The sequence below is a fragment of the Pongo pygmaeus genome, chromosome 12, assembly GCF_028885625.2.
Source record: "Pongo pygmaeus isolate AG05252 chromosome 12, NHGRI_mPonPyg2-v2.0_pri, whole genome shotgun sequence".
NCBI classification, from domain to species: Eukaryota; Metazoa; Chordata; class Mammalia; order Primates; family Hominidae; genus Pongo; species Pongo pygmaeus.
In genome coordinates this window covers 85628415-85645315 of record NC_072385.2, presented here as the reverse complement: position 1 = coordinate 85645315, position 16901 = coordinate 85628415, and positions in this window count along the sequence as shown.

The window sequence follows — 16901 nt, the reverse complement described above, 5'->3', positions numbered from 1 at the left end:
TTCAATCTCATCCTGTGACTTAGAATGCCTTAACCATCTGGGAATGCAGCCCAGTAGGTTTCAGCCTTAGTTTAGCCAGCTCCTATTTAAGATGGAGTTGTTCTGGTTTACACACCTCTGATATTTCCCCCATCCCTTTTACAGGAGACCCCTTAATCCTAAGGGTTGCAGAGGGATGAAGATCCATCTTCTGTAACTTCTTCAGGCTGAATAGGAGCGATTATATTCCTGCCTAACTATTAGGGTCTTTTGTGTTTAGGGTAGAGAGGAGCTCAGTCAGAAAGTGTTGGTATGGCGAGGGCCATTCAAAACTCCGAATTCTGACAAAAGGTGATATCTGGAAGATTAATAAGTGTTCAATTTAAGAAAACATTCAGTAAGCTTATCCTGCATCCCTACACAAAGAGTATAACAGCAATATATTTCACAACAGCAAAGCAAAATAAATAAAATTATTCCAGGTAAACTAAATTAGAAGGCTTTCCATGAACTAGGCAACTGTTGGAACCAAGCTGATATGGGGTTGCTAGAAGATTCCAATGTGTGCCCAGGATTAGAATATTGATCCAGGTTTTTACATTACCAATCTGAGCAGCAGCCAGAAATCACTGGTTGGTTCACAGGAATAAACAAGGTTAGCCTAAATTGCAGAAACAATCTTAAAAACAATTGATGATACTAGAATCTAATAACAAGTGTACCCCAGTTTTTGAAACATAATTTTTCTCTCCAGTTTCCCATATTTACTAAAGACAAATATGGTAAGACTGATTTGCTTTATTATGCTTTGTCTGATTATTTGTATAAAGTGCAGCAAGAATAATTATTTTTTCACATAGGCTTTTTGTAAATTGGCTTTGATGGAGCTCTGTTTCACAGAAGGAATCTCAGATAAGACTTTTTTAAAGCCAAGGCCGGCTATGGGTTTGTGCCCTCAAATACCTAAGAGTTGAGTAAATTCCTCTCCTCTTGGGGTCCCAAGATAACCTGGGGCTCCTGGACCTGTTCAAAAGTGACGTTCTTTACTTACAACAGGTCAGAAACCTTGTACAGGGACTGTTGTAGGCGAGGTATGAGGCTAGTTCACCAAGGGGCTTTTATTGGCTCTATAAGTCAAATCTGAATTCTTAAAGGAAAGCATGCCATTCCAGACAGTCTTAGTAAAATAACCAATTTTTCCAACTGTGTCCTGTTGCAAAAGAAAACAGATTCTTATTGCGCTTATGCAAATAACTATACTGCCATAAATTTAGAATAGTTAGAAATAGTTTCCAAATTCTGGAGAAATCAGGTAGGAGAAACAAATACACTCCAAATTTTGTCCACAAGGGTATACTTTACTCAATTGTTGAAAGCTATAAATAGCTTAAAAGAAAAGTTTTCTTAACTCTGCAAAACAAAACAAAGGATCAGTAACTTTTTAATTTTTTATTATTATACTTTAAGTTCTAGGGTACATGTGCACAACGTGCAGGTTTGTTACATATGTACACATGTGCCATGCTGGTGTGCTGCACCCATTAACTTGTCATTTACATTAGGTATATCTCCTAATGCTATCCCTCCCCCTCCCCCAACCCCACGACAGACCCCGGTGTGTGATGTTCCCCATCCTGTGTCCAAGAGTTGTCATTGTTCAATTCCCACCTATGAGTGAGAACATGCGGTGTTTGGTTTTCTGTCCTTGCGATAGTTTGCTGAGAATGATGGTTTCCAGCTTCATCCATGTCCCTACAAAGGACATGAACTCATCCTTTTTTATGGCTGCATAGTATTCCATGGTGTATATGTGCCACATTTTCTTAATCCAGTCTATCATTGGTGGGCATTTGGGTTGGTTCCAAGTCTTTGCTATTGTGAATAGTGCCGCAATAAACATATGTGTGCATGTGTCTGTATAGCAGCATGATTTATAATCCTTTGGGTATGCACCCAGTAATGGGATGGCTGGGTCAAATGGTATTTCTGGTTCTAGATCCTTGAGGAATCGCCACACTGACTTCCACAGTGGTTGAACTAGTTTACACTCCCACTAACAGTGTAAAAGTGTTCCTATTTCTCCACATCCTCTCCAGCATCTGTTGTTTCCTGACTTTTTAATGATCGCCATTCTAACTGGTGTGAGATGGTATCTCATTGTGGTTTTGATTTGCATTTCTCTGATGGCCAGTGATGATGAGCATTTTTTCATGTGTCTGTTGGCTGCATAAATGTCTTCTTTTGAGAAGTGTCTGTTCATATCCTTTGCCCACTTTTTGATGGGGTTGTTTGATTTTTTCTTGTAAATTTGTTTAAGTTCTTTGTAGATTTTGGATATTAGCCCTTTGTCAGATGGGTAGATTGCAAAAATTTTCTCCCATTCTGTAGGTTGCCTCTTCACTCTGATGGTAGTTTCTTTTGCTGTGCAGAAGCTCTTTAGTTTAATTAGATCCCATTTGTCAATTTTGGCTTTTGTTGCCATTGCTTTGGTGTTTTAGACATGAAGTCCTTGCCCATGCCTATGTCCTGAATGGTATTGCCTAGGTTTTCTTCTAGGGTTTTTATGGTTTTAGGACTAACATTTAAGTCTTTAATCCATCTTGAATTAATTTTTGTATAACGTTTTAGGAAGGGATCCAATTTCAGCTTTCTACATATGGCTAGCCAGTTTTTCCAGTACCATTTATTAAATAGGGAATCCTTTCCCCATTTCTTGTTTTTGTCAGGTTTGTCGAAGATCAGATGGTTGTAGATGTGTGGTATTATTTCTGAGGGCTCTGTTCTGTTCCATTGCTCTATATCTCTGTTTTGGTACCAGTACCATGCTGTTTTGGTTACTGTAGCCTTGTAGTATAGTTTGAAGTCAGGTAGCATGATGCCTCCAGCTTTGTACTTTTGGCTTAGGATTGTCTTGGCAATGTGGGCTCTTTTTTGGTTCCATATGAACTTAAAAGTAGTTTTTTCCAATTGTGTGAAGAAAGTCATTGGTAGCTTGATGGTGATGGCATTGAATCTATAAATTACCTTGGGCAGTATGGCCACTTTCACAACACTGATTCTTCCTATCCATGAGCATGGAATATTCTTCCATTTGTTTGTGTCCTCTTTTATTTCGTTGAGCGGTGGTTTGTAGTTCTCCTTGAAGAGGTCCTTCACATCCCTTGTAAGTTGGATTCCTAGGTATTTTATTCTCTTTGAAGCAATTGTGAATGGGAGTTCACTTATGATATGGCTGTCTGTTGTTGGTGTATAGGAATGCTTGTGATTTTTGCACATTGATTTTGTGTCCTGAGACTTTGCTGAAGTTGCTTATCAGCTTAAGGAGATTTTGGGCTGAGATGACAGGGTTTTCTAAATATACAATCATGTCATCTGCAAACAGGGACAATTTGACTTCCTCTTTTCCTAATTGAATACCCTTTATTTCTTTCTCCTGCCTGAATGCCCTGGCCAGAACTTCCAACACTATGTTGAATAGGAGTGGTGAGAGAGGGCATCCCTGTCTTGTGCCAGTTTTCAAAGGGAATGCTTCCAGTTTTTGCCCATTCAGTATGCTACTGGCTGTGGGTTTGTCATAAATAGCTCTTATTATTTTGAGATACATCCATCAATACCTAATTTATTGAGAGTTTTTAGCATGAAGGGCTGTTGAATTTTGTCAAAGGCCTTTTCTGCATCTATTGAGATAATCATGTGGTTTTTGTCTTTGGTTCTGTTTATGTGATGGATTACATTTATTGATTTGCACATGTTGAACCAGCCTTGCATCCCAGGGATGAAGCTCACTTGATCATGGTGGATAAGCTTTTTGATGTGCTGCTGGATTCGGTTTGCCAGCATTTTATTGAGGATTTTTGCATCAATGCTTATCAGGGATATCGGTCTAAAATTCTCTTTTTTTGTTGTGTCTCTGCCAGGCTTTGGTATCAGGATGATGCTGGTCTCATAAAATGAGTTAAGGAGGATTCCCTCTTTTTTCTATTGATGGGAATAGTTTCAGAAGGAATAGTACCAGCTCCTCCTTGTATCTCTGGTAGAATTCGGCTGTGAATACATCCGGTCCTGGACTTTTTTTGGTTGGTAGGCTGTTAAATATTGCCTCAATTTCAGAGCCTGTTATTGGTCTATTCAGAGATTCAACTTCTTCCTGGTTTAGTCTTGGGAGGGTGTATGTGTTGAGGAATTTATCCATTTCTTCTAGATTTTCTAGTTTATTTGTGTAGAGGTGTTTATAGTATTCTCTGATGGTAGTTTGTATTTCTGTGGGATCAGTGGTGATATCCCCTTTATCATTTGTTATTGCGTCTATTTGATTCTTCTCTCTTTTCTTCTTTATTAGTCTTGCTAGTGGTCTGTCAATTTTGTTGATCTTTCCAAAAAACCAGCTCCTGAATTCATTGATTTTTTGAAGGGTTTTTTGTGTCTCTATCTCCTTCAGTTTTGCTCTGATCTTAGTTATTTCTTGCCTTCTGCTAGCTTTTGAATATGTTTGCTCTTGCTTCTCTAGTTCTTTTAATTGTGATGTTAGGGTGTCAATTTTGGATCTTTCCTGCTTTCTCTTGTGGGCATTTAGTGCTATAAATTTCCCTCTATACACTGCTTTAAATGTGTCCGAGAGATTCTGATATGTTGTGTCTTTGTTCTCATTGGTTTCAAAGAACATCTTTATTTCTGCCTTCATTTCGTTATGTACCCAGTAGTCATTCAGGAGCAGGTTGTTCAGTTTCCATGTAGTTGAGCGGTTTTGAGTGAGTTTCTTAATCCTGAGTTCTAGTTTGATTGCACTGTGGTCTGAGAGACAGTTTGTTATAATTTCTGTTCTTTTACGTTTGCTGAGGAGTGCTTTACTTCCAACTATGTGGTCAATTTTGGAATAAGTGTGATGTGGTGCTGGGAAGAATGTATATTCTGTTGATTTGGGGTGGAGAGTTCTGTAGATGTCTATTAGGTCCGCTTGGTGCAGAGCTGAGTTCAAGTCCTGGGTATTCTTGTTAACTTTCTGTCTCGTTGATCTGTCTAATATTGACAGTGGGGTGTTAAAGTCTCCCATTATTATTGTGTGGGAGTCTAAGTCTCTTTAAGGTCTCTAAGCACTTGCTTTATGAATCTGGGTGCTCCTGTATTGGGTGCATATATATTTAGGACAGTTAGCTCTTCTTTTTGAATTGATCCCTTTACCATTATGTAATGGCCTTCTTTGTCTCTTTTGATCTTTGTTGGTTTAAAGTCTGTTTTATCAGAGACTAGGATTGCAACCCCTCCTTTTTTTTTTTTTCCATTTGTTTGGTAGATCTTCCTCCATCCCTTTATTTTGAGCCTATGTGTGTCTCTGCACGTGAGATGGGTCTCCTGAATACAGCACACTGATGGGTCTTGACTCTTTATCCAATTTGCCAGTCTGTGTCTTTTAATTGGAGCATTCAGCCCGTTTACATTTAAGGTGAATATTGTTGTGTGTGAATTTGATCCTGTCATTATGATGTTAGCTGGTTATTTGCTCGTTAGTTGATGCAGTTTCTTCTTAGCATAGATGGTCTTTACAATTTGGCATGTTTTTGCAGTGGCTGGTACCAGTTGTTCCTTTCCATGTTTAGTGCTTCCTTCAGGAGCTCTTGTAAGGCAGGCCTGGTGGTGACAAAATCTCTCAGCATTTGCTTGTCTGTAAAGGATTTTATTTCTCCTTCACTTGTGAAGCTTAGTTTGGCTGGATATGAAATTCTGTGTTGAAAATTCTTTTCTTTAAGAATGTTGAATATTGACCCCCACTCTCTTCTGGCTTGTAGAGTTTCTACCGAGAGATCTCCTGTTAGTCTGATGGGCTTCCCTTTGTGGGTAACCCGACCTTTCTCTCTGGCTGCCCTTAACATTTTTTCCTTCATTTCAACTTTGGTGAATCTGACAATAATGTGTCTTGGAATTGCTCTTCTCGAGGAGTATCTTTATCGAGGAGTGGCGTTCTCTGTATTTCCTGAATTTGAATGTTGGCCTGCCTTGCTAGGTTGGGGAAGTTCTCCTGGATAATATCCTGAAGAGTGTTTTCCAGCTTGGTTCCATTCTCCCCGTCACTTTCAGGTACACCAATCAGATGTAGATTTGGTCTTTTCACATATTTCTTGGAGGCTTTGTTCGTTTCTTGTTACTCTTTTTTCTCTAAACTTCTCACTTCCTTTCATTCATTTGATCTTCAATCACTGATACCCTTTCTCCCATTTGATTGAATTGGCTACTGAAGCTTGTGCGTGCGTCACGTAGTTCTTGTGCCATGGTTTTCAGCTCCATCAGGTCATTTAAGGTCTTCTCTGCACTGGTTATTCTAGTTAGCCATTCGTCTAACCTTTTCTCAAGGTTTTTAGCTTCTTTGTGATGGGTTCGAACATCCTCCTTTAGCTTGGAGAAGTTTGATCCTCTGAAGCCTTCTCTCAACTCGTCAAAGTCATTTTCCGTCCAGCTTTGTTCCATTGCTGGCGAGGAGCTGCATTCCTTTGGAGGAGAAGAAGTGCTCTGATTTTTAGAATTTTCAGCTTTTCTGCTCTGGTTTCTCCTCATCTTTGTGGTTTTATCTACCTTTGGTCTTTGATGATGGTGACGTACAGATGGGGTTTTGGTGTGGATGTCCTTTCTGTTTGTTAGTTTTCCTTCTAACAGTCAGGACCCTCAGCTGCAGGTCTGTTGGAGTTTGCTGGAGATCCACTCCAGACCCTGTTTGCCTGGGTATCACCAGTGGAGGCTGCAGAACAGCCAGTGTTGCTGCCTGATTGTTCCTCTGGAAGCTTCGTCTCAGAGGGTCACCCAGCCGTGTGAGGTGTCAGTCAGCCCGTACTGGGAGGTGCCTTCCAGTTAGGCTACTCAGGGGTCAGAGACCTGCCTGAGGAGGCATGCTGTCCCTTCTCAGATCTCAAACTCCATGCTGGGAGAACCACTACTCTCTTCAAAGCTCAGTTGGAAATGCAGAAATCACCCGTCTTCTGTGTTGCTCATGCTGGGAGCTGTAGACTGGACCTGTTCCTATTTGGCCATCTTGGAACCTCCACCACCTTTTTTTTTTTTTGAGACGGAGTCTCGCTCTGTCGCCCAGGCTGGAGTGCAGTGGTGCGATCTCGGCTCACTGCAAGCTCCACCTCCCGGGTTCACGCAATTCTCCTGCCTCTGCCTCCCGAGTAGCTGGGACTACAGGCGCCTGCCACCATGCCAGGCTAATTTTTTGTATTTTTAGTAGAGATGGGGTTTTACTATGTTAGCCAGGATGGTCTTGATCTCCTGACCTCGTGATCTGCCCTCCTTGGCCTCCCAAAGTGCTGGGATTACAGGAGTGAGCCACCACGCCCAGCCTAGGATCAGCAACGTTTTAAGCAAAAAGTTAAAAAGACTACTTCAATTTTTTTATTGGTTCAGTTAATTTAGTTAACTCCTGTTCTGCTTGATATTTGTGAACATTTCAGCTCTCTATGAGAGTCCTGAAAGTTTTTTCGTCTATCTTGATGTCACAGTTTCTAAAGTTATCCGAAAACCTGCATTTAAGTGCACTTGTTGAAGTCCTACAGTTGATTATAAAACCATCTTCGAAAGAGGACTAAATCAAGACAACAATTGTCTGTGGATGAGAAAATGTCTTAGGACAGCCACAGTCAAAAACACAATTGACAAATTTGGTTGTTTCTGTGGAATACAAAATTTTATGTAACAATTATAATTATTAATAACACTATATCATATTAGAATTATAGCTTTTTAAATAATTTTGGAACACATACCAGTAACATATTTATACAAATACAGCCCAAAGAAAACCAAACACCATTTCATATTTGACAATGCTTCTTGTAAGACTTTTAAACAAATACACCAAATTTCACCTTCACATTAGTATATTATTGATGTCAAACCCAATTCTTATGCAACCTTATAGACAAATGTATTCAATCTTAATCACTTTGATAAGGTAAGATTTTCATAAACCTTTTATAACGCTTTACACATTTTTGTTAAAGAGCAAATCATAAGCAGGTTTTTGCTTTAAGAAAAACCTGTTGTGCTTTTATTCCAATGTTCAAGTTACTGAATTTACTGAATTGAGTGCAAAAACTGAATAATACCCCTTTAATTTTTTTTTTTTTTCTTGTGACGGAGTCTCGCTGTGTCGCCCAGGCTGGAGTGCAGTGGCACAATCTTGGCTCACTGCAAGCTCTGCCTCCCGGGTTCATGCCATTCTCCTGCCTCAGCCTCCCGAGTAGCTGGGACTACAGACGCCTGCCACCACACCCAGCTAATTTTTTTTGTATTTTTAGTAGAGATGGGGTTTCACCGCGTTAGCCAGGATGGTATTACCCCTTTAATTTTAGCCAATATGTTCACACACAGAATTTCTTTTACGATTAATTTTTCACAAACCTTCCACAATTTGTTCAAACCTTTAGATTTTTTTCCTATCTCACTTAAAAAAGTCCTTTAACCCTTTAAACTTGGGCAAGAAATCCGCATTCCCATGAGTTCTTATAATTTTGTTTGCCAAAAACACATTCTACTTTCTTCACACACCTTGCATGTAGAGCTCTTTCTTTGGTAGTCTCATTACAATGTTAACTCTTAGTGACTTTTACTTTTGTTGAAAACCTTGGTAAGCTCAGGATTTTAATTATGTACTAGGTATGGAGCCTAGCATAGGACACACTAGGCAGAAATGCAGATAAGGGCTGACTGCAGCATAGCTAGGGGCGTGGCTAACTCCACATGTCCTAAGCCTTATCTAGAATCTAATGCTCAAAAGTTAAAGAAGCAGTTTGTGGCCTTAAAGCATTTAGCACATTTAATATCTTACCTGCATAATTTAGGCCAAGTATTTACACTTTTGAAGACATTTTTATTTTACCAATAATCTTTAAAACTATCTTTATTTCCCAAAGATTACTTAAGTCACATGAACTAAAAGGCATTACATTTTTAACTTTTCTGATAAAATATTTGGTTTAAGCTCGTATTATTAAACCAATTAATCAAAGTTCTTTTGTGTTACACACACAACACATATAAATACACAGACAGTGGAAGAGAAAGAACTCATCCCCTAAGCCAGGAATTGAAGTCTGAACCTCGGCCACCATTGTGATGGTAGAGACGAAGAGAAACGATTGCCACGTGGTTATAAGGTCAGACTCCCAAAGACATGACTGACCAGTTTCCTGGGCCATCTTGAACAGCGGGCTTGCAGGTGTCCTAGGCCCACATTCTATCCTAAGGTACTCCTCTCCATTATAGAACACGGAAAGAAAGACACACAAAGCACACCAGATTTGCTACAGTTTAAGATTAGCATCACAAGTCCTTTCTTCCACTAATCAAAACTTTACAGGAGATAAACAATGATACTTACCATTCATTCAACAAATTTAAGAGTGAGAGGAAAGCACTGCCTGAGGCAGGGTGGGGAAGGCAAGGCACTCAGGGAGGCCAGAGAAGGAACCACCTATTACAGCTGACACTGAAAAGTTCAGGTGGCCACTTGCCGGTCGTGAAAAGATCTTTTCCAGCAGTCCCATCAACTCTCAAGTCTCCCCTTTGTGGGGAGGAGAAATCTCCCCATGTCCTATGATCCTGTACATGCCTAATCCTGTCACCCACAGCTGTCAGCAAAGCGTGCAAGGCAGATTAATCCAAAGAGAATAGCAGTTAACATCCCACAGTGCCAAACTCCTTCTTAGCCAAAAGGGACTTTAATGAGAGAGGCCTTTAACCCCTTAGGTCTTAGAAGAGACTCTAACCCTCCTAAGTTGGGCCTCTAACCCAAGGTCAGTCAAGTGTCCTTGCTTTTTATTAAGAGGGTCCTCTAACCCACTCTGTCTTAGGAGAGACTCTAACTCCCCTAAGTTGGGCATCTACCCCAGTCCCATTCTTTTTTTTTTTTTTTTTTTCCCAGTCTCATTCTTTACCCAGGTATACGCACCCCACTTACACAAAGTTGTCCAATCAGTGCTGTAGTCTATTTCCTTTGGGTTGGGGGTCACCTCAGTATCACTCTTTCAGGTTTCACCAGAAAGATATTAACAGACCCCACCACTTGCCCAAAGTTATCCTTTGGGTCAGGGGTTTCCTCACTATAGTCTTTTCTGTGGTGGCCAGAAAGCAGTTACAGGACCCCACCACTTACCCAAAGTTAGCCTTCGGGTCAGGGGTTTCCACACTATAGTCTCTTCTGTGGTTGCCAGAAAGATGTTAGAGCAAAGGGGTCCTGATCCGGACCCCAAGAGAGGGCTCTTGGATCTCGTGCCAGAAAGAATTCAGGGTGAGTCCATAGAGTAAAGTGAAAGCAAGTTTATTAAGAAAGTAAAGGAATAAAAGAATGGTTACTCCACAGACAGAGCAGCCCTGAGGGCGGCTGGTTGCCCATTTTTATGGTTATTTCTTGATGATATGCTAAACAAAGGGTGGATTATTCATGCCTCCCCTTTTTAGACCATATAGGGCAACTTCCTGATGTTGCCATGGCATTTGTAAATTGTCATGGCGCCAGTGGGAGTGCAGCAATGAGGATGACCAGAGGACGCTCTTGTCACCATCTTGCTTTTGTTGGGTTTTAGCTGGCTTGTTTACTGCAGCCTGTTTTATCAGCAAGGTCTTTATGACCTGTATCTTGTGCCGACCTTCAATTTCATCCTGTGACTTAGAATGCTGGGAATGCAGCCCAGTAGGTTTCAGCCTTATTTTAGCCAGCTCCTATTCAAGATGGAGTTGTCCTGGTTCACACACCTCTGACAGAGTGGCTCACTATGCCTTAGGAAGGAGTTTATACCCACATCACAAGAACATACTGTGACTCTTCCTCTTCAGTCTTCTCCAAGGGGTCTGAAGCCACTTACTGGATAAGTGTGATTGAGAGAAAGGGAAATATTCAAAACATTTAGGGGCATTTCAACAATTACCATAGACTTATACTAATTTTTTGAAGTTCAGAGCCACGTTAATATTGACGCTTATAAGGAAGAGGTATTAAGTGGAATTTTGACCCAATGCCCTCATGATAGGTCATGTGAGAGCCCAAACTCTCATCTCATGGTTATCTCCCCTTACCTAAGACATACAGAATACAGTCAGAAGTAGACAACCTCAGCAACTAGAAGAATCCTTACATTGACTCCTTGACTCATAGAGTATGTACTATAATAGGAAGGGTCAAGTAGTCCCTAGATTGTAGAGTATCAACATGGGATTGTATTGAACCAAAGAAGAAATTAAATTGCCCCAAAATCCTTCATGCAGTGTCTGATGAAACTGTGGATTATCTCATTTCGGCAAGGATATGAGAACATTTTTGGTTATTATGAAGAAAAGCTGCATTATATTTAGTGGTGTGTCTGTGTGTGTGTAAAAGTATAAAAATAAGGGAGCATGGTGTATGTGAATACTGAATACTCAAAGGGCTGGGTGGTAGTACCTGATATTTTACAGATAAGTTTATTTGCAGTTTCAAATAACCTGAATTCATTTCTGTTGCTTGCAACCATGAAACCCAACTGATATTCCTCCCTATGTCAGAGAGACTAACAGCCACCACAGGAATAGAAGCAAACTCCATCAGCCGGACCAATAGCTGTGATAGAAGCAGCAATGGCAGTGGTGACAGAAGTTTTTGCTGCCAACTGAAAACACCAGGAAAATGGCACAGTGGCTATAATAAAGATTAAATGAGCCAACCTTTGAAAAGCACTTAAAGCAGTGACTAGGTAGTGAGAAGCATATTAAGCATTGTTGAACAAAAACAAATTAAGTAGTGTTAGCAAAAAAAGTTAAAGCTAAACAACATATAAGACATTTGGAATTTCTACAAGGAAAGAGAGGGAATCCAGAAGGTAAAATGTCCCAGTTCTTCTATGATGGTGGTTCAGAGACAAAGATGCTTTTGTTACCTTTGACATGGTTATTTGTGTCTAGGTGGCCTTCTGGCAGACAAAGATTCCTCACTCCTACTCTATTGCCACCATCTTAGTCCAACCTACCATTATCTCCTGCCTGGCCTGCTGCAATACCCTACTAACTGGTTTCCCCATTTCCATTCTTAAACTGTCTATAATTTATTTTTCACACTGTAATCAGAATTATGAATGGGAAATATGATCCAAATGAAAATCCTCCATTTTCTTTCCATTGCCAATGCCTGTTAATATCTCAGTGTTTATTCAATGTTCCCTCTAATTTTGTAAAGTTTTCCTCAGGTGACCATGCTAAAAGAGTAGCAAGCTCTCAATATCATACATATATCTAGGGAGTTGATTGTTTCTAGTGAAAAATAACATCAACAAAATTAATGTTAAACCAATTTAATGAAATATATAATAGTTACCATGCAGTACGGCAATGAAATATAATCAGTGCATGAGTATATCAGGGTATCAGAGTGTAATCAGGGAAGCCAACCACCTTAAGTATTATGGAATAAAGGATTGGTTATAGAAACAAGACCCTTTACAATTATGGGGAAATTTCAGGATGTAAAGTCCAAAACAAGGGAGTTGGAGGATGAGAGAAAATCACTAATCAACCCTCCTGACACACTGGCATGATTGGACAAGTCAGAACCTGCTAGGGAATTGGGGAAGCCAGGCACATCCAAATACTGAAGTTGGACAATGATGGAGGCCTGGTGGAGAAATCCATGGTGAGCTATTGCCTTTGCATCTGATAGTGGGTGTGGGGTCACTGTCAGTCAGCAGATCCAGCAATTGAGAAGAAGAGTTAGACACAGAGTGGAAAAAGCCAGGCTAATTTAGGACACATCAGCACCTCTGCATATCTGTCTCTCACTGCACCTAACTACAACAACCTTTAGAGATTGGTAGTCCTGCTTCATTTCTGCCTTCTAAGTCTTTCGTAAGTTTTTCTTTTGAATAACTCAAACACAGACGCATACAGGGAAGGAGGTTTTGGGAAGAGGTGTTCTACAACAAATATTTAGAGAAATCACTAATGTGTGTTTCTTTTAAACCATTTAACCAAATTGCTAGGTTTTGCCTTCTCACTTTATTGATTCATGGATTCTTTAAGCAAGATTAATTTTTATTTTTTTCTCATTTTACATATTTTTTCTTCATCATCATCACAATCACACAAACATGCAAAGACACACACACAATACACACTGACATACAAATATCAGAAACTATGGGATGCCTTTAAGATGTGTTATAGATTGGGATCCCTAGAAACATCTCCTGAAATGGGGATTCTTGTTCAAGTGATTTATTGCAGGAGCACTCTTGGGAAAGAGGAGTGAGGATGGCTGGAAAGAGCAGAGGAAGAACATGGTCTCAGGTGGAAATTACCTTAAGTCTAATTCCATGAGAAGCTCTGTAGCATAAATTGCACAAACATTAGTCCCACCTCAAGGCAAAGGCACCAGCTCTTCATACCCCCTCTGCCAGTTAGTCATTGACCCAGGTCTGCTGACGGGGAGGTGGGTGATTACAGGCCAGTTCTCCAGAGAGAGCAGGCAGCTGTGAATGTTATCAGCCAACACTCAGATGGTAAAGTGGATAGGGTGGGGCCCAGCAGCATTCATTCCAACATGCTTTAGGAGAAGAAATCTTCATATATGGAGTGTGTGGAAATTCAGTCAGCTGGGGCAGAAGGCCCACAGCAGAATCCCGTTTCCACTTCCTCTCTTTCTGCTGTGATCTCAGACCTATCTCTGATTCTGTAGCAGTTTGGTCTTCTGGTGCCCACTTCTAGATATCCTTCTGTAGTTCAGTGTTTGGTTATGGATGCTACATTTGCATACCACCATTGGCCTTATAGTTCTTGCCTCCACTCCTCTGTTACTGGCCTTGAGTTGTCTGGGGCTCATATTTGGGTGCCCACTTCGAATTCAGGCTCCTTTCTGCCCTGGTACCCCTCCTCCCACCTCAGCATTTTCATGTGCAACATAATCACATCCATAAAAAGATAAAGGGTTTCTACACAATAGCTGTTCTTTTCTCCTGTTCCCCAAAACTGGTCCTATTATCATATATGACATGATCCCACTATATCTCTTTTTTATTCTGTATTAGTTATTTACTGCTGTGTAACAAATTACTGCCCCCCCCGCAAACTTAGCAGCTTAAAACAACAAGCATTAGTTCATAGTTTCTGTGGGTTGGGAATTTGGAAGCACCCTAGCAGGGTGGTTGTGGCCCAGAGTTCTTTCATGGGAGTGCAGTCAAGATGTCAGTTGTGGCTGCAGTCATTTGAAGGCTCAACTGGGCTAGAAGATCTCATTCTGAGATGGCTCACTTACATGGATTGTTGCTAGAAGGCCTCATTGTCTGGCTGGCTGTTTTGGTAGGAGGCCCCTGTTTCTCACCATGTGGTCCTCTCTTCGTAGAGCTACTTAAATGTCTTCATGACATGGCTGCTGACTTCCCCAGAGTGAGGTGATCCAAGTGAGAGTGACAGGTACAGGAGGCAGAGAAATTCAAGGCAGAAAAAGGCAGGGTCCCTGACGAAGCCCCACCCTTAAGTAGAAAAGCCTGAGACTGTGGCCCAAATCACTTACTTCCCTGTTTTCCCGCTTGAATGTTGCCTTTTCCTAAACCACCCTGGCCCACCATGCTTTCCATCCTGTACCCATAAAAACCCCAAACTCCACTGGCAGAAGAGCAGAGCAGCACAGCAGAGTGGTAGAGAAGCGAAGAAGAGAAGCATCTGAACGACGAAGAGGCAGGGACCAGGGAACTCTCTCATCTCAAGAGCAAAGTGGAAGCTGCTATGTCCTTATGATCTAGTCTCAGAAGTTACAGCGGGTCACTTGTGCCAATATTACTCCTTAGAATTGAGTCACTAAATCCCGTCCACACTCAAGGAAGGGGCTTAAGCTCCATTTCTCACAGAGAGGAATATCAAAGAATTTGTGGACACATATTAGAACAAACACATACCCTACCACACTAGGGGGCCCTTGAGCAGCTCTTCCCTGGTCTTCACATTTGCCTGGGATGCTTGAGGATTGATATAGGGGATTCTCAACCAAGAGGCTGAGATTTACCTCCTCTAAGGGATGATCACATGACTGCCATTACAGGACATCTAAGAATTGGTGGGAGGAGGGGAATACACAGTGATGGAAAAAGGTATAGCGAAAATGGCCTTTGGAGTCAGACAGATTGGGGCTCAAGTCTTTACTTTGACATTTCCAACCTCGCTTGGACAAATCACTTAATTCAACACAAAACAAAGCCTGTGTTAGACACTGCACTGGATACTGAAGATAGAGTGCTGAAAATAATTCACTCTTGGGGTGCTTACAGTCTGGATAAGCAGACGGACATTAAACACGTCATTTTCATTGTGATGAGGATTATGTGCCATCAGAGCACATCCCAAAGGGAGTTAGCCTATCTAAAGAATTAGGGAAGATCTCCTTGAGGGAGTGACATTTAAGTTGAGATTCTGAGGATGATTAAGAGTTAGTTGGATGAGAAGAACAGAGGATGTAAAGGTCATGGGGTACCAAGACCCTTGAACTTCCAAGAAGTTGAAAGGAAGCCAGAGAAGCAGGAGTGTTGGTGAAAGAGACAGTGGAATGAGATAAGGCTGGAAAGCTGGGCAGGGACTCATACTGCCCTGAGTCTCAGAGGCCATATTAAAGCTGGGGAACCATATCTATAGGGCCATGGCCGACTATTGACTGTTATAGCAGGGGTGTGGCTTGATGAGATTTGTATTTTAAAAAAACTTCTCAGGTTATTCTACAGGGAGTGGGTTAAAGAAGGACACAGTGGATGTGGCAGAACCATTTAGTGGATGTGCAGGAGTCCTAGTGAGGAGGTGATGGTAGCAGTGGAGCTGAGAGGCCATGAGGAGGGGAACAGCAGACAGGGCTTAACTATTGACTATGGGCTGGGGACAGAGGAATTAAGGAACAAGAGCCAGATTTTTCAGTGGCAATGGCGAGCGGTGGGTGAGTGGGGGTAGAGTAGGCATTCGGCTTTAGACATAAGGTATTTCAGGGACCTTTGAGATACCCAAGCACAAGTGTTGTAAAGGCCTGGATCTCCAAGAGAGGGTTGGGCTCAGGAGGTCTTGGTGAGTCTAGACATGCATGCTGCAATTAAAGTTCCTGGATGAATGAGATGGCCTAGGATTCGTGTAGCACAACTCCAGGGCATGTCCTAAGGAACCTCAGTATTAAAGGGGCAGGGAGAAATGGAGCCAGCAAAGGTCCTGAGAAGGAGCAATGAGAGAGGAGGAGGAAAACCTGGACAGTATAATGTCACTGAGCCAAGGCAATGATGTTTCTAGGGAAAGCAGTAAATGGAATTACTTTTAATTGGGATAATTATAATCTTCTCTCATAGGACTCTTGGGAGGATTAAATGAGATAACATATAAAAACCATCTCAGTACTTCATAAAGTATTTTCAATGTGGTGTTCTCTTTAGCAGGGGAATGGGAGTGTAGGGGGTAAATGTTGGGGGAGGGGAGAAGTCCAGGATGCCCCTTCTGAAGTAGCTTCTTAGCACCTGACACATCCAAGCCCCTTCTAAAGTAACTAACCAGCATCTAACACCTCTAAAGCAAACTTTCAGTCATTTATTGATATTTGGAGCCAGCCAGCCTTTGATATAGTACAGTATAATTTTTAGAAACCAGAAAAGACTCCCAGTTTTTTTTTTGTTTGTTTGTTTGCTTTTGTTTTTGTTTTTGAGTTGGAGTCTCACTCTGTCACCCAGGCTGGAGTGCAGTGGCGCAATCTTGGCTTGCTGCAACCTCCACCTCCTGGATTCAAGCGATTCTCCTGCTTCAGCCTCCTGAGTAGCTGGGACCACAGGCGTGCACCAGCATGCCCAGCTAGTTTTTGTATTTTTAGTAGAGATGAGGTTTCACCATGTTGGCCAGGCTGGTCTTGAACTCCTGACCTCAGGTAATCTACCCACCTTGGCCTCCCAAAGTGCTGG